The 19,518-nt window shown below is 37.2% G+C and overlaps 1 long non-coding RNA gene across 1 annotated transcript in view; it reads right to left on the reverse strand.

Moving 5' to 3' along the window:
* LOC140844269 (uncharacterized) overlaps positions 1-19,518 on the reverse strand; it is a 126,768-nt gene that overhangs the window by 85,083 nt on the left and 22,167 nt on the right. Inside the window, exons 2-3 of the long non-coding RNA XR_012122418.1 lie at positions 8,255-8,319; positions 5,656-5,741 (exon numbers count right to left, since the gene is read on the reverse strand). This is a non-coding gene — a long non-coding RNA (uncharacterized lncRNA). The remainder of the gene's footprint in view (positions 1-5,655; positions 5,742-8,254; positions 8,320-19,518) is intronic.

Below are 19,518 nucleotides of genomic sequence, written 5' to 3' on the forward strand. Positions count from 1 at the left end.
TAGCAGGGAAAATACTGGGGTCTGTAATATAAAAAAAAGAAAAGACTTTCAAGGACAGTGTGATAACTGCATAGCCCTCAATAGGTCAGATTCTGTTGTGATAAATTGTAAGTGAGATTCAAATTCCTAGATAGGACTGGGATCCACTGGTATTAAAAACTTCTTTTTGTTTATGATGATGGTTAAGAACTATGTCATTACAGCATGTGTAACCTTGAGTAAGAACCATAATCTCAATAAATTCATTTTCTTATCGGTAAAGTATTAAAATACTAGTGGCTACCTCATTGCATACTTAACTGTAAATACATGTAAACTGCCTGGCATGGATCTAGTTCATAGAATAAAATGAAAACATAGCATTTATTATTATCTCATCTTTCCCAAGGACTCAGAAAAATCTGCTGTCCAGAGTCTGAATCACAAAGGGATATGTTCTATATTATTTAATCCAGTTTAAGTACAGAATGAGTCATATCGTGGTCCACTGGACAATGTGGCAGCCTGGAAAATGTGCCACTGAGATCTGCTGCAGGGACTATGATTGACTGACTGCCCCAGCAGTTGCCCTTCTGAATTTATCCCCACATTCATGCCCATGCCCCACTTCCTCTGGGCTGCTCTCGTGCAATGGCTGAGCATGATGGGAATAGTAATGTAGATCTATCCTGTAAGACACAGGATTATTTTAACAACAGCCTCTGGCTCAAGGACTCTCTATCGCCCTGCCAAAAATTCCTTCAACTGCCTCCAGACTGAAACTTCCTGCTCTGTGCTCCTTGCTCCCCTTCTCCTCCTCAAGTGTCAGAACTGCAGAGTGGTGCGAACCCTCCCCATCTTCCTCTGGCTTCCCCTCTCCTTTTAACCTTCACAGACCTTTACCCCAGTAAATATCCTGCAGTTCAATCTCATCATGGCATCTATTTCTTGAGGGACCAAAACTAACACAGACACCAAACCTTTATTGATGTAGATCACAACTTATTAGGAAATACCTGCCTTACCCTCACTCTTGACTCAGTTTTTCAGCTCTGTTCTATTGATTATTCAATACAAATCAACTGGACACATGACACAGATTTTTCAAGGCACTGGGTTCTTTTCTAGTTCCAAGCCAACATATCGTTAGTGCTTCTATTACTTTTATCAGTAGCACCCTTTCCCCTCACCCACACCCAACACAGGATGTGTGAGCACTGGGCTCCCCCTTTTGTAGACTTCCCAGTGACTGCCAAGGCTCTCTCCAATGTCCCTCTTAGCCTCATACAGACTTTTCAAAATTGTTTGTAAAAGGAAGGTAGTAGTTAGAATCTTCCTTATTTCCTAATGGTGCTTATTAAAAGGAAGAGACAGATCTTTTTATTGCCAGAACTGAAAAGAATCTTAGAAATTTCCTTTTCCAATCTTGGCTTTTTCCATATGAGGAGGCTAAGGACAAAGATACCAAGTGACTTTGCTGAGGTCGTACAGGGTATAGAGTGGGATAAAAAGAAGTACTGTATTCCCAAAGAAATAAAAAGCATCAATAGCACATGCAGGAACTTCATGAAACGCTGCAGCACCCAAAACTGAGAGAAATGGGAAGAAATTTTAAGGTGACATGTACAGACAAGGGTTCTAAAAGAGGAAAGGATGCATGCTTTTAAGGAGTTTGGTGTAAAGAAAAAAAATAACTGCTAATACAATTATGACTCAGAATAATGTTCTAGACAATCAAGTGCTTAATAAATCAATTTTAGTAATCAAGAGTTTTTCTTTGGACATTTAGTTACAGGCTCAAATATAATGATGAGTATTCTACTAATCACCACATGCAAATATAGTACCTTGGCCCTCCAAGTAAAGAAAATATAATTTAATAGACACTGTTTTCTTTGCTAACAATAAAATTTGATCACTTATCCTCAAAGTTGTTATTTTTTCCTTTAAATAGTGATGAATATGCTTAATTACTTGATGTTACCTTGGTTACTTTCATCTTAGATTAATAATCTATAAACCCTAGCAACTGTCATCATAAACAGCTATAAATAAAAATTTTTGAGTATACATTTTGCAACAAAAATACATTGCTTTATAAATTATGCATAGTACAATACTAGTTGAACATATTATGCATATTATAATACATAAAAGAGTACTTTAAGGACAAATAAAATAATAAACATTAATGTAAGGTCTAATTTTTTTGTTCTCTCCCTCATGAATCATTTTGAAAACCCTATATTTTACACCACTGGTCTATTTCATGAAAGTAGAAATAAAAATCCTCAGAATTTCTTCAAAACAAAATTTGATTTCACTTTCTTCATATGTATATTTCTATCAGGATGCATTAAAACCATTTTTTTTCTGCTCCTCTAGTTCTTGACAATTTCTAGATTAGTTATATAGTCTATATGCAGCAAGGTTTGCACCTACACCAAGGCTTACAGATAGTTAAGCAATGGTGAAAGCAAACCCATACATATGTTCTGTATGGTCTAAGCAGTGTTTCTTGAATATCTGAAATCTGAAGTATGCAGGAGAAGGATGCCCTCTGATGCGCATGCTCCCTAGCACTCTTTTTTTAATCCCACACCTGTCCTACTTCACTCATTAAAAATGGCCAGAAGTACTTTGGCACTCCTCCCAACCAGAGGTGAGTCTATTTCATCTCCCCTCAAAACTGAGTTAGCCCCATGATTTGTTCGGATAGAATGGAATGGAAAAAGACACTGTATAAACTTATGATACATGCAGCTCTATTTCCATACATTTTCCATTCGATTTCAGATGTCCTTCCATAGTAAACCCAGGCCATATGGACAGGCCATGTGGAGAAGAGCAAATGTACTCCAGTCAAAAGGCCAGCAAAGCTCCTAGCAGACAGCCCTCACTATGGGTGAACTATCTGAGTAAATAACCTTGCTTTCCAACTGATTCAAGCCTCTGACCTACCACAGCTTCAGCTGACACCATACAGAACAGAGGAATCACCCTACAGAGCCCAGTCTACCTACAGAATTTTGAGTGATGGTAAGTGGTTGCTATCCTTCTCATCAGGTTGTAGGGTGGTCAGTTACACAGCAAGAGATACCAGAGATTGTATTATCTTTAAATGGCATGTGAAGAGTGATACCTTCCCCATACATATTTTTCTTTCCAGTTAGATTGGTCAGTAATGGTTTTTAATCTGATTTTCATGGACATTTTCCATGCCTTTGCTTGTGATACAGGGTTTGTGCCTATGAGCCTATGCAAATTCTAATCATCTTTGAAGGCACAAATAGTTATATACTCTAGCTTCCATGTTCTTTTAAGTAATCATGGATGAATTGCTTCACACCCCTGACCATCTCCTTATTTATATAATATTTATAGTAATAGGAACTATTTCAAAAGGTTATTAGGAAGATTAAAAGACATATTGTTTAACCCAGTGAATGAGTATTCAAAGAAAACTATTTATTGTTGAAACTCACTTCAAGTATTTAAATAGCTGTTATCTTCATTCATTCCAGTATTGTTTAGCTGAGTGACTCCATTTTCAGAACTCTGTTGCCAAAGATGTGAATGAATTCCTATCCATCTCTTCAAAACCTTGTCTCTAAATAGATCACTAAAGAGAGTATCTATCAAAGAGCTAAGATTCATCCTTCAAAGTGGAAATATTTTAATCAGGATAAGCCCTCTAAACAGTAGAAAATCAATGGATATTTGTTAAATCAATGAATAAGTGAACAAACCAGAAAGCACAATTGATGTTCACCCAAAAATGGGAAAAACAATCATTTCAGATGTTCTATGCTTTATAATGTATTATCAACACTTTATATTTCAATCACAAATTGGACTGAATATTAAGATAATTAGTTAGTATATGTCCTGTGTCATGCCATCTTAATGAATGTATGATCAATAAATGTGTGGAAAGTAAAATAAAGGATTTGAATTTCATCAAGTCCCCTAGGAAATGTCTCAGAGTCCATGAGAGGCTTGGCATTACTTAATGATGTTATTTATAGCCTAAGAGTAGGTCTAGAAAATGCTAGTATTTTACACCATTTCTAGCTATTGAACCTCATTTTTATGAGCATACCTCTTATCTTGCACACCTCATTCAGTAAAAGTTCTAGACACCCCACTGCTGCAGAAAAGAATAGCAGAGGAAGTGACTTTAGAGGAGAGAAGCTACAGAGCCGAGTGCCAAGACAACAGCTTAGAAACACAGAGATGTCCTGTTTGTAGATAGCAATCCACTCCTAAAATCTTATTTGCTATGAAAAATTAAAAGCAAAATGAAAGAATTCCTGGAAGATCTTCCCATTATTTTACATAGGAAAAAAAAAGTCTCAACCCAAAACTCCCACCATATTTCTAAATATGACTAAAACATGCAGTAAAAATACTTCAAGAGAATTAACAAACTATCATGTTAGTATATATACTCAGGATATGTCTGTGGTTATCAAATAATTAATATAATAATTTTTTGAAATTACATTTTATGTGGTAACATTTCAGTCCCATTTCCATCACTTTCTTATTTGCTTTGCTTGCACCCCCACAGTTTTCATGAATACTTCCTTTATTTGGCTGGGCAGGAGGAGGTCCCATTGTACAATTATTGGCAAAAACTTGGCAACAATATGGAAGACATTCAATACAAATACCTGGTGGCAGAGAATGGCTCACCTTGAGTGTGACACTGTGGTGCCTCTTAGCACCAGACACATCCAACCTACCTGCCTCCTTTGTTGACACTCTTTGTACTTTCTACATTTTGAAATATTTGTCATGATTTTGACAGTCTACTGATTGGTTTTGGAATATAACTCAAAACTTTTCCTAAACACCATTTTGCAATGTGATGAAACTCTGGGGACAAAAAATATAAATTTTATGATGCAAACATAGGCTAAAACATGTTGCAGTTGAGGGTTTTGTCAGCTCCATGAAGTTTGAATTTTAAAAACCAGAAGATATTATTCCATCAGGAAATGTTAACTACAGAGACTCTGTAGGGTATACCTGTACAATGTTGTCTAAAGTTATAAAGAGATAATGTCTACACTGAAAATATATAATATGGGCTTTTTTTTGGCTTCCCAGCCTCATTTCACCCTATTTTAGTAATAACAGTTCTATTTCATTTTGGGGAATCACTCCTCACTCATTTTTAATCTGTATGATTTGGGTGGGATCAATCATATTTTTTGGCATCTGGCCTGGTCAACCACATTAAATCTACAGTCATGATTCATATTCATGAATAAAGAGATAAATGCATAATCCAAGTTTATACAATAATATCCAATTCCATGTTTGTTTTGTTCAAAGTCAAATATTGGAATTAAAAAAGGCCTTTGTTTTTGTTTTGTTTTGTTTTTCTAAACCAGTAAACTGGGTAAGTAGGCTGAAATATTTCAGAGAGACAGCCTGTCTAGGAGAAATGCAAACACCCAAGTCCAGCTATTCCTAATGTCAGTTACCTCTGGAGTGTTAGGCTATGTGCTTTATTTGTTTGTTTTTTGTTTTTGTTTTTGTCCTGAGACTTACATCACTATAATTATACTAAGCCACACTGACTTAGAGTATCAGGAAGGGCATATAAACAAGACTGTGATAACAAGTAAATGCTGTAGCTTAACAGAACAAATATTTATTACTCACACAAGTCTGGTTTAGATCAGGCAACTCTCACAGCAAGTTCTTCTCCATGCAGTGACTCAAGAATCCAGGCTGATTCAACATGTGGTCTGCACAGTTACCATCAGAGGGGAAGAGATAGTGTGAGGTGACACATTTTTAAATACTTTGGCCTAGATGTTACACACATCATGCTGCTCATGCTTCATTGGCTAAAACTAGTCATGTGTTTTCTGTGCCAGGAAAAAACAAATATTGTTGGCAATATTCACTTCCACAGAATTGTTTTTGGATGTCTTTGACTGAATGTTTTGACAAATACAGAAACATTTCTTCAAGTAAATTATAAATATTTCCTTTCCCATAATTTCCTACTAGAAACAGTACTGACAAAGAAAGGTATTGGGGTGAAATGTGGTGAAGAAGGTAGAAGTGAGTTTCTTTAGAGAGAGTATGCCTGTGTAAAATGTCTAATATGACTTGTGATGGATGTACACCAGCACTATTCATCTTGTCACTTTCCAGAAATATTATTTGCTCAAACAACATACCATATGTACCTCACCCCAAAACCCAGTAATCACCCTCTTTTAGTTCTGCATCCTGGCATCAGTCACACTCTGTAGCTGAGAAATGGCAATGGTAACTTGGGCTCAGCTGGGAGATACAGGGTGTAGAGCTCTCATTCATCTTTATAAGCTCCTCTATCAACTTTGCTGCCATTCTCACCAGCACCACCAGGTATTTTTCTAAGCCACCAAGTAATGGTATTATATAATTTAACATTTTCAGCTCCATTTATTCAACAAATCTTAGCAATATTTCCTTTCCATTTTGACTGATAGTACTCAAACCCAGGCCCTTGTCATCTAGCTCCTGGTTCAGTTCAACATACTTTTCTTTATTGGTTCTCTTGACATTAGGCTCATTTCTCTCTGATTCATCTTGTACACCTTTACAATTTTACACAAATACCCACCATATATTCTCCTTCATATTATTTCATTGATTTCCCAGTGGGTCTCTATTTTCTATCAAACCCAGTGTAAACTCCATTTCCTCTACCTTTCTACCCAACCTTTCTACCCAAGCAAATGATATATTCTTTCCAACATTTATCTGTTGTTCCAGACAAGAATGTCTCCACGTAATCTCGTGGAATATTCTCAGTGGGGTTGACTGGAAAGCCTGCTAGTTCTTCAGAAGAAAGCTGGCTTGGAATAAAAAAGTTTGCAATCATTGTCCAAAGAAATACTCTTACTGGTAGACTTGGACTCCAAGGTGGGTAATTGGCAGTCTAAATGTTCAAAGATATGGTAGGCTCATCCATTGGATCTCAAGGAGTCTTCACCATATATACATAAATATATATATAAAGATACTACAGTAGAAGTTTCCAGGATAATGAAAAACAGACTCACGATTCATATCTTGAACATAATTATACTACTGAATTGCAGTCTTTAAAAGGATGAATTTTATGGTAAGTGAATTACATTTCAATAAACGTTATTAAAAAATTATAATTTGGGTTTGGCTACAAGCTTCAGTACCAAATGTATAGGCTATAGTAATATTTCTCAAGCCTTAATGTAGTGTTTATCAAACACTTTTATCTCCAGTTTTATTGTGATGTAATTGACATATAGCACTGTATAAGTTTAGGGTATATAGCATAATTATTTGACTTACATATATTGTGAAATGATTACCACAATGTTTAGCTACCAGCCATCATCTCATACAAATACAAAAAAAGAAAAAATGCATATAATTTTTGTTTCTCAAACTTTTGAAAATTGTGAAAGGTTTTCTACTTGTAAAGTCCAGGGTCCTACATACACTGTACAGCAGGACACTGAAATATCCACTTTTATTAATCAGTCTAGGAGAATGTAGGAATATGTCATGGCACATACTTTAAAATAGTATTAACAATAACACTGGTCTGCACGGTAACCAATCCTAGGAGCAGCTGACCATGGATGAAGGAGTTGTCAAACTGCCAGGTAAATGAATTGTTTAGAGGAAAATTTGAAATTTTATGGACTGGAGTGTAATCAAAAATGTAAGAACAACATATTTCATTCAGACTATCTAAATATGACAGGTGCAGTGGTTAGGGAAAAGTTGCAGTTCATTAACTACAAAAGTATTTGCAAGATGATCTGAGAGATTCCCACTATCAGGCTTTATATAAGGCTTAACACATTAAGACTAATTTAGGCCCCACTTATTCATAGGTATGGTAAGATGTACACTGCCCATTTTGGACTGAATTGTCTCAACATCTGAGGTAGGTAGCTGCATGGTGAAGACTTCAGGGCTTGCACTTAGTAAAGGCTGGAAATATGAGTGGCTAACAGTGCAAACACCTATACCCATTGCTGTTTCTTTACATCAGGGGATTTTACATGCTCAAAGCTTCTTCTGACTGGTACGGTGCCTAGAGTCAGAGTCAAGTAGATAAAGTGCCTAGATACAGAGGAAGTAGATAAAGTGTATGCCTGCAAGATCAATTCTGGGGATTTACAGGCTGCTGACCAGCATAATCTGTGATTTCCAAGGAAGCTTTAAGAGCAGATGGATTCTAAGGAGGCATAATGTGATGGTTAGAACTCACCAACAAAGTTATTCATTTGTTTGTTTTCAGGAGGAAGTCAAGGAATGACACCAGAGGAGTAACTTCTGCAATCAAGAAACAGAAATAAGGATTCAAGCAAAAGCAAAGAAGTAGCAACTTTGTTATATACAGTTATTTATTTGAGGCCACAATTTAAACCATGACTTCAATCAAAGTCATCTCAAAAGTCACTATTCAATATTTGTCATCAATATTTGACATAATATCTATTTTTTATTCCTTCTTATCAGGGCTTTATGGCAAGAATGATCTTTTCTGTATCATTTAGCCTCAAATTATTTCCTTTTCTTTACAAATGTATCATGTATATATTTAGTAAACATTTACTGAATGCTGTATTGAGCTAAAATACAAAGAAAAATTTCTTGTTCTCAAAGAGCTTAGAGTATAATATAATCCCCATTTACCCCGAATAAATAAGAAATAGTTCAGACAATGACTAGACCACATCTCCCAGCTGTGCCCATTTTAACATCTGTCACAACCAGACTCAGTATTGTCTTTTGAATACATTTTTGCTGATTATTGAACACATTTATTAACACTAGCTTTCTTTTGAAAAAAATTCCAGGCACTATGAGTTATGCTGTGCCTCAGAAAGACCAGGGCTAATAATCTACAACATTGGATGACATCAATATCTATAGTTAGTTTGAATGTTTTCACTGAAATGAAAAATTGGTTCCATATTTTAAAAGTTATCTAATATTTGGGTTTTTAATACAGAACAAAGCATCTGGAGTGGTTCCCAGATAGAGGCACTTTGTGTAGGTACCAGACAGGCTTTTATTGTTTCAGTCTGAAAGAACACCTAAGTGTCACCATGCCTACATGAAGATGAGATCCAATTAAGTGGGAACAAGGTTAAAATGGTTCAGAGAATTAGTTGTTTGACATGAATAGTCTAAACAAGACAGCTGGAAGATGGAATCTGACTTCTCAATCAATTTCAGAAAAACAAGGTGTTAAATTAGCTGCCTCTACTCATTACAAACACCAACAGAAAGTTAGGAGCTGGAGTCACATTTACATAAATTATTTATTCACCATCCTACTATTTGTTACTATCAATCAATTTCAGCAGGTTTTATGGCCATCTGGACAATGTCAGTTATGGAGCAAATAGAGGAGTATGAGACATGGTGATAGGCACTATGCTTGATAAAAATCAGTATTGTTCTTTCTCAATATTATATTTATAGTTATTATATTTGATACTGGGCTTTCCCAACAAAGGAAGGGATGATTTATCTTCACATACTTCTGTAAGCAACACGCTTATAGACAAAGTCGCATTTGAAATGTCTTTGGTAGGGCATATGGGGGTAGCAATGTTGGCTTTATTTTCCAAGAACATTAAATCATCAGATTAAGAGGACCCAGAATCTCAAATAAGTCAGATGTCTACTAACAATTATTAAGATATTGGGCTTTTATATTATGATAATACATTAAATGAGACAACTGTAAAAAAAATAGGGTTCTCTGTTCTTTTAAAATGATTATCCAGACTTGGTGGGTTTCCTTTGTTAATATGAGGGGAACATTTAAATGATGTCACACAACATCTAAGTTCCATTTAGGAGACTAAGAATGTCTCTTTGCAGAGATCATGTCAATATTATAAGGGAGTACAAATACCAAATATTGTATATGTTATCTATAATTGCAATAATGTTATAGATAAATGTCATGACTTCACTAAAACAAATCTAAATTCATGCTGAAACCCTAGCTAGAGGATCGTTATGGGTCAGGGTCAACAGAGTCTTTGGGTGGTTTCTGGTCAACAAACTTGCTTAGAAGAAAGAGAAGCATGATAGTTTTGTAAGGGTCTATGCATGAAAAATGGTCAGCTGAAAGAGAGGCTATGGTTATTGAAGGAAAGTGGAAGAAAAAAGCTAGAATATGAGAAATATATGATGTCACATGGTGGAGTGTCAGTCAAATTGAAAAATGAGAATCAGCAGATGACCAAGATAGATTGATAATGAGTCAAATCTGTATGTTGCCAGGAGTGGAGAGAGAAGAAAATTCTACCTGGACACACCTCTGATTCTAATTTACTAGGAAAGAGAAAGCTATTGTTGAAAAGCCAGTGGAGCAAAACTGCTACAGAGGTGAGGCTTATCAACAGCACTGTATCAATGTTACCGTGAAACCACATGGCCTCATTTTTTGCTACTACAGCATCTTAAGTAAATGGATGCCCTTTCAACAAGAAGTCTGTAAGAGGGAGAAAAATGAAATTATGTCCTTGTGTCAGTTCAGTTGCTTCAGGAAGCAAATGCCATGACAGCCTTAGAAGTACAAGACCTTTCATGGAGAAAGACCAGTGAAAAACAAAGGCAAGAGAAAAGGGATTAAAGATGGCTGCATGAGAGGGGGGACAGAGGCTTCCTCCTAAAACTGGACACAATTAGAAAATATTGTTGGCGCAGCTAATCCTGAGAGAGCAACAGGAAAGAAGACGGTGCCAGAATGCATACACCTGGAGAAAAGAGCAGACCTCATGGAACAGGGTAACATACCAGAGCTGTGGCCATGTGGGACCCAAGCCCTTCCCCCACCCAAGCTCACTGGTGGAAGGAAGAGAAACGGAGCAGGGACGGAGTGGAAGGCCTGGGACTGCTGCAAACCTAGCTCCAGAGATCTGCTCTGGGAGCACAAACCTACGTTTCATGGTACTTTCATGATACTCGCATGACTACTGGGTTGCAAAGGTAATACAGGCAGAATTCCTGGAGAGACTGAGATTCCAGCCATTTGTGGAGAGCAGGGATCCATATCCAGCTACTCTGGGACAAAAGCTTATACCTGTGTGCTCAGCCCACCGGTTCAGGCAGTGGAGACAGGCACAGCAGCTGGAAAACAGGGAACAGCTCTTTCCTCCCCCCAGGCACCAACACCGCTCCTCTGCATCCCCAACAATGCTTCAGGGGCTGAGCAGCTCCAGAGTAGAGCTTCTGGACATGAGAGGGCACCATACACAAATATGAAATGCCAAAGGAACCTGGTCAAGAGTAAAATTAATATAACTCCGGAGAAAGATTTAAATGACATAGACCTTATGACTCTTCCTGAAAGGGAGTTCAAAATAAAAATCATCAAAATGCTAATGGAGGTATGGAAAGATATCCAAGAACTCAGGAATGAATTCTGATCAGAGATCCAATTGCTGAAGAGCACGATGGAGGGTATTAAAAGCAGGTTGGATACAGTGGAGGAGACGATAAATGAAATAGGAACTAGAGAACAGGAACACAAAGAAGCTGAGGCACAGAGAGATAAAAGGATCTCTAAGAATGAAAAAATATTAAGAGAATGGTGTGACCAATCCAAATGGAACAATCAATATTCGCATTATAGGGATACCAGAACAAGAAGAGAAAGAGAAAGGGATAGAAAGTGTCTGTGAGGAGGTAGTTGCTGAAAACTTCCCCAGTCTGGGGAAGGAGATAGTCTCTCAGGCTATGGAGATCCACAGATCTCCCAAAACACAAGGAAGACAACATGAAGACACATAGTAATTAAAATGGAAAAGATCAAGGATAAGGAAAGACTGTTAAAAGCAGCCAGAGGCAGAAATAAGATCACATACAAAGGAAAGCCCATCAGGTTAACATCAGACTTCTCAGCAGAAACCTTATAGGCCAGAAGGGAGTGGCATGATGTATTTAACGCCATGAAGCAGAAGGGCCTGGAACCAAGATTACTTTATCCTGTGAGATTATCATTTAAATTTGAAGGAGGGATTAAATAATTTCCAGATAAGCAGAAGCTGAGAGAGTTTACCTCCCACAAACCATTTCTACAGTGTATTTTGGAGGGACTCCTATAGATGGAAGTGTTCCTAAGGTTGAATAGCTGTCACCAGAGGTAATAAAATCACAGTAAAGAAAGTAGAACAGCTAATTACTAAGCAAATGCAAAATTAAATTAACTATCCCCAAAGTCAATCAAGGGATAGACAAAGAATACAGAATATGATACCTAATATATAAAGAGTGGAGGAGGAAGAAAAAGGAGGAGAAAAAGAAAAGAGCCTTTAGATTGTGTTCATAACAGCATATTAAGTGAGTTTAGTTAGACTCTTAGATAGTAAGGAAATTAATCTTGAACCTTTGGTAACATGAATCTAAAGCCTGCAATGCCAATAAGTACAAACCTATAAATAATCACCCTAAATGTAAATGGACTGAAGCACCAATCAAAAGACATAGAGTCACTGAATGGATAAAAAAACAAGACCCATCTATATGCTGCCTGCAAGAGACTCACTTTATACCCAAAGACATACACAGACTAAAAGTGAAGGGATGGAAAAAGATATTTCATGCAACGAACAGAGAAAAAAAAATGAACAGGAGTTGCAGTGCTTGTATCAGACAAAATAGACTTCAAAACACAGAAGTAACAAGAGACAAAGAAGGACATTACATAATGATAAAGGGGTCAATCCAACAAGAAGATATAACCATTATAAATATCTATGCTCCCAATACAGGAGCACCCACATATGCAAAACAAATACTAATAGAATTAAAATGGGAGATAGAATGCAATGCATTTATTCTAGGAGACTTCAACACTCCACTCACTCTGAAGGACAGATCCACCAGATAGAAGATAAGTAAGAAACTGAGGCACTGAACAACACATTATAACAGATGGACCTAACAGACATCTACAGAACTCTACACCCTAAAGCAACAGAATACACATTCTTCTCAAGTGCACATGGAACATTTTCAAGAATAGATCATATACTAGGCCACAAAAAGAGCTTCAGTAAATTCAAAAATATTGAAATTGTACCAACCAGTTTCTCAGATCACAAAGCTATGAAACTAGAAATAAATTACACAAAGAAAATGAAAAATCCCACAAACACATGGAGGCTTCACAACATGCTCCTAAATAACCAATGGATCAATGACCAAATAAAAACAGAGATCAAGCAATATATCAAGACAAATGGCAACAATAATTCAACACCGCAAAATCTGTGGGATGCAGCCAAGGCTGTGCAAAAAGGAATATAGGCCTACCTCAAGAAAAAAGAACAATCCCATATAAGCAGTCTAAACTCACAATTAATGAAACTAGAAAAAGAACAACAAATGAGGCCTAAAGTCAGTAGAAGGAGGGACAAAATAAATATTAGAGCAGAAATAAATAAAATTGAGAATAATAAAACAATAGAAAGAATCAAAGAAAGCAAGAGCTGGTTCTTCAAGAAAATAAACAAAATAGATAAAACCCTAGACAAACTTATCAAGAAAAAAAGAGAGTCTACACACATAAACAGAATCAGAAATGAGAAAAGAAAAATCACTATGGACACCACAGAAATACAAAGAATTATTAGAGAATACTATGAAAAAATAAATAACAAACTGGATAACCAAGAAGAAATGGACAACTTTCTAGAAAAATACATTTCAAGGCTGACCAAGGAAGAAACAGAAAATCTGAACAGACCAATTACCAGCAATAAAATTGATTTGGTAATCAAAAACCTATCTAACAACAAACTCCTGGACCAGATGGCTTCACTGCTGAATTTTTTTTTGTTATCACTAATCTACAATTACATGATGAACATTATGTTTACTAGGCTCTCCCCTACCCCACATCCCCCCAACAAACCACATTATGGTCACTGTCCATCAGCATAGTAAGATCTTGTAGAATCACTACCTGTCTTCTCTGTGTTGCACAGCCCTCCCCTTTCCCCCACCCCCACATTATACATGCTAATCATAATACCCCCTTACTTCTTCCCCACCCTTATCCCTCTCTACCCTCCCATTCTCCCCAGTCTCTTTCCCATTCATAACTGTTAGTCCATCCTTGGGTTCTTTGAATCTGCTGCTGTTTTGTTCCTTCAGTTTTGCTTCATTGTTATACTCCACAAATGAGGAAAATCATTTGGTATTTGTGTTTCTCCCCTTGGCCTATTTCACAGAGCATAATACCCTCTAGCTCCATCCATGTTGTTGCAAATGGTAGGATTTGTTTTCTTCTTATGGCTGAATAATATTCCATTGTGTATATGTACCACATCTTCTTTATCCATTCATCTACTGATGGACACTAAGGTTGCTACCATTTCTTGGCTAATGTAAATAGTGCTGCAATAAACATAGGGGTGCATCTGTCTTTTTCAAACTGGAGTGCTAAATCCTAGGGTAAATTCCTACAAGTGGAATTACTGGGTCAAATGGTAAGTCTATTTTGAGCATTTTGAGGAACCTCCATATTGCTTTCCACAATGGTTGAACTAGTTTACATTCCCACCAGCAGTGTAGGAGGATTCCCCTTTCTCCACAACCTTGCCAACATTTGTTGTTGTTTGTCTTTTAGATGGTAGACATCCTTACTGGTGTGAGGTGATATCTCATTGTGGTTTTAATTTGCATTTCTCTGATAACAAGCGATGTGGAGCATCTTTTTATGTGTCTGTTGGCCATCTGAATTTCTTCTTTGGAGAACTGTCTGTTCAGCTCCTCTGACCATTTTTTAATTGGATTATTTGCTTTTTGTTTGTTGAGGTATATGAGCTCTTTATGTATTTTGGATGTCAAGCCTTTATCGGATCTGTCATTTATGAATATATTCTCCCATACTGTAGGGTACCTTTTGATTCTATTTGTGGTGTCCTTTGCTGTACAGAAGCTTTTCAGCTTGATATAGTCCCATTTGTTCATTTTTGCTTTTGTTTCCCTTGCCCAGGGAGATATGTTCATGAAGAAGTCGCTAATGTTCATGTCCAAGAGATTTTTGCCTATGTTTTTTTCTAAGAGTCTTATGGTTTCATGACTTACATTCAGGTCTTTGATCCATTTTGAATTTACTTTTGGTTATGGGGTTAGACAGTCATCCAGTTTCATTCTCTTACAGGTAGCTGCCCAGTTTTGCCAGCACCATCTGTTGAAGAGACTGTCATTTCCCCATTGTATGTCCATGGCTCCTTTATCATATATTAATTCACCATGTATGTTTGGGTTAATGTCTGGAGTCTCTAATCTGTTCCACTGGTCTGTGGCTCTGTTCTTGTGCCAGTACCAAACTATCTTGATTACTGTGGCTTTGTAATAGAGCTTGAAGTTGGGGAGCAAGATCCCCCCCCCTCACTTTATTCTTCCTTCTCATGTTTGCTTTGGCTATTTGGGGTCTTTGGTGTTTCCATATGAATTTTTGAACTATTTGTTCCAGTTTGTTGAAGAATGCTGTTGGTAATTTGATAGGGATTGCATTGAATCTGTATATTGCTTTGGGCAGGATGGCCATTTTGATTATATTAATTCTTCCTAGCCAAGAACATGGGATGAGTTTCCATTTGTTAGTGTCCTCTTTAATTTCTCTTAAGAGTGTATTACAGTTTTCAGGGTATAGGTCTTTCACTTCCTTGGTTAGGTTTATTCCTCGGTATTTTATTCTTTTTGGTGCTATTGTGAGTGGAATTGTTTTCCTGATTTCTCTTTCTATTAGTTCATTGTTAGTGTATAGGAAATCCACAGATTTCTGTGTTTTAATTTTGCATCCTGCAACTTTGCTGTATTCCAATATCAGTTCTAGTAGTTTTGGAGTAGAGTCTTTAGGGTTTTTTATGTGCAATATATTGTCATCTGCAAATAGTAACAGTTTAACTTCTTTACCAATCTGGATTCCTTGTATTTCTTTGTTTTGTCTAATAGCCATTGCTGGGACCTCCAGTACTATGTTAAATAACAGTGGGGAGAGTGGGCATCCCTGTCGTGTTCCCGATCTCAGAAGAAAAGCTTTCAGCCTCTCACTGTTCAGTATGACGTTGGCTGTGGGTTTATCATATATGGCCTTTATTATGGTGAGGTACTTGCCCTCTATACCCATTTGGCTGAGATTTTTTATCATGAATGGATGTTGAATTCTGTCGAATGCTTTTTCAGCATCTATGGAGATGATCATGTGGATTTTGTCCTTTTTGTTGCTGTGGTGGATGATGTTGATGGATGTTCGAATGTTGTACCATCCTTGCATCCCTGGGATGAATCCCACTTGGTCATGGTGTATGATCCTTTTGATATATTTTTGAATTTGGTTTGCTAACATTTTACCGAGTATTTTTGCATCTATGTTCATCAGGGATATTGGTCTGTAATTATCTTTTTTGGTGGAATCTTTGCCTGGTTTTGGTATTAGGGTGATGTTGGCTTCATAGAATTAGTTTGGGAGTATTCTCTCCACTTCTATTTTTTTGAAAACTTTGAGGAGAATGGGTATTATATCTTCTCTGTATGTCTGACAAAATTCCGAGGTAAATCCATCTGGCCTGGGGGTTTTGTTCTTTGGTAGTTTTTTTATTACTGCTTCAATTTCATTGCTGGTAATTGGTCTGTTTAGATTTTCTGTTTCTTCCTTGGTCAGTCTTGGAAGGTTGTATTTTTCTAGGAAGCTGTCCATTTCTTCTAGGTTTTCCAGCTTCTTAGCATATAGGTCTTCATAGTAGTCTCTAATAATTCTTTGTATTTCTGTGGGGTCCCTCATAATGTTTCCTTTCTTGTTTCTGATTCTGTTGATGTGTGTTGATTCTCTTTTTCTCTTAATAAGTCTGGCTAGAGGCTTATATATTTTGTTTATTTTCTCAAAGGACCAGCTCTTGGTTTCATTGATTTTTTTCTATTGTTTTATTCTTCTCAATTTTATTTATTTCTTCTCTGATCTTTATTATGTCCCTCCTTCTGCTGACTTTAGGCCTCATTTGTTCTTCTTTTTCCAGTTTTGATAATTGTGATGTTAGACTATTCATTCAGGTTTGTTCTTCCTTCTTTAAATATGCCTGGATTGCTATATACTTTCCTCTTAAGACTGCTTTCGCTGCATCCCACAGAAGTTGGAGCTTTGTGTTGTTGTTGTTATTTATTTCCACATATGACTGGATCTCCATTTTAATTTGGTCATTGCTCCATTGACTCTTTAGAAGCATGTTGTTAAGCCTCCATGTGTTTGTGAGCCTTTTTGCTTTCTTTGTACAATTTATTTCTAGTTTTATACCTTTGTGGTCTGAAAAGTTGGTTGGTAGAATTTTGATCTTTTTGAATTTACTGAGGCTCTTTTTGTGGCCTAGTATGTTGTCTATTCTGGAGAATATTCCATGTGCACTTGAGAAGAATGTGTATCCTGTTGCTTTTGGATGTAGAGTTCCATAGATGTCTATTAGGTCCATCTGTTCTAGTGTGTTGTTCAGTGCCTCTGTGTCCTTACTTATTTTCTGTCTGGTGGATCTTTCCTTTGGGGTGAGTGGTGTGTTGAAGTCTCCTACAATGAACGCACTGCATTCTATTTACTCCTTTAGTTCTGTTAGTATTTGTTTCACATATACTGGTGCTCCTGTGTTGGGTGCATATATATTTATAATGGTTTTATCCTCTTGTTGGACTGACCCCTTTATCATTATGTAATGTCCTTCTTTATCTCTTGTTACTTTCTTTGTTTTGAAGACTATTTTGTCTGATACTAGTACTGCAACACCTGCTTTTTTCTCTCTATTGTTTCTATGAAATATCTTGTTCCATCCCTAGACTTTTAGACTGTACATGTCTTTGGTTTTGAGGTGAGTCTCTTGTAAGCAGCATATAGATGGTCTTGTTTTTATATCCATTCAGTGAATCTATGTCTTTTGATTGGTGCATTCAGTCCATTTACATTTAGGGTGTTTATCGATAGGTATGTATGTATTGCCATTTCAGGTTTCATATTCGTGGTTACCAAAGGTCCCAGGTTACTTTCCTTACTATCTAACAGTCTAACTTAACTGACTTAGTATGCTGTTACAAACACGATCTAACAGTTCTTTTATTTTTCTCCTCCTTTTTCTTCCTCCTTCATTCTTTATATATTAGGTATCAAATTCCATACTTTTTGTCTATTCCTTGATTGACTTTGGGTATAGTCAATTTAATTTTGCATTTGCCTCACAATCAGCTGCTCCACCCTCCCTACCATGGTTTTACTACCTCTGGTGACAGCTATCCAACACTAGGAACACTTCCATCTATAGCAGTCCCTCCAAAATAGACTGCAGAGATGGTTTGTGGGAGGTAAACTCTCTCAGCTTCTGCTTATCTGGAAATTGTTTAATCCCTCCTTCAAATTTAAATGATAATCTCACAGGATAAAGTAATCCTGGTTCCAGGCCCTTCTGCTTCATGGCGTTAAATACATCATGCCACTCCCTTCTGGCCTATAAGGTTTCTGCTGAGAAGTCTGATGTTAACCTGATGGGCTTTCCTTTGTATGTTATCTTATTTCTGCCTCTGGCTGCTTTTAACAGTCTGTCCTTATCCTTGATCTTTCCCATTTTAATTACTATGTGTCTTGGTGTTGTCTTCCTTGGGTCCCTTGTTTTGGGAGATCTCTGTACCTCCATGGCCTGAGAGACTATCTCCTTCCCCAGATTGGGGAAGTTTTCAGCAACTACGTCCCCACAGACACTTTCTATCCCTTTCTCTCTCTACTCTTCTTCTGGTATCCCTATAATGCAAATATTGTTCCGCTTGGATTGGTCACACAGTTCTCTCAATATTCTTTCATTTTTAGAGATCCTTTTTTCTCTCTGTGCCTCAGCTTCTTTGTATTCCTCTTCTCTAGTTTCTATTTCATTTATTGTCTTCTCTACCGTATCCAACCTGCTTTTAATACCCTCCATCGTGCTCTTCAATGATTGGATCTTTGACCTGAATTCATTCCTGAGTTCTTGGATGTCTTTCTGTACCTCCATTAGAATGTTGATGATTTTTATTTTGACCTCCCTTTCAGGAAGAGTCACAAGTTGATATTTAAATCTTTCTCAGGAGTTGTATTAACAATTTTACTCTGGACAAGTTTCCTTTGGCATTTCATGTTTGTATATGGCGCCCTATAGTGTCCAGAAGCTGTATTCTGGAGCTGCTCAGCCCATGAAGCAATGTTGGGGGTCACAGGGGAGCGGTACTGGTGCCTGGGGGAGAGGAAAGAGCTGTTCCCCGCCTCCCAGCTGCTGTGCCTGTCTCCACTGCCTGAGCCAGTGGGCTGGTCACATAGGTATGTTTTTGTCCCAGAGCAGCCAGATATGGATCTCTGCTTTCCACAAGTGGCTGGAATCCCAGTCTCCCCAGGAACTCTGCCTGTATTAACTTTCCAACCCAGTAGTCATGAGAGTCTCATGAAAGCATCATGAAATGTAGGTTTTTGCTCCCAGAGGATATCTCTGGAGTTAG

The sequence above is a fragment of the Manis javanica genome, chromosome 11, assembly GCF_040802235.1.
Source record: "Manis javanica isolate MJ-LG chromosome 11, MJ_LKY, whole genome shotgun sequence".
Classification (NCBI taxonomy): domain Eukaryota; kingdom Metazoa; phylum Chordata; class Mammalia; order Pholidota; family Manidae; genus Manis; species Manis javanica.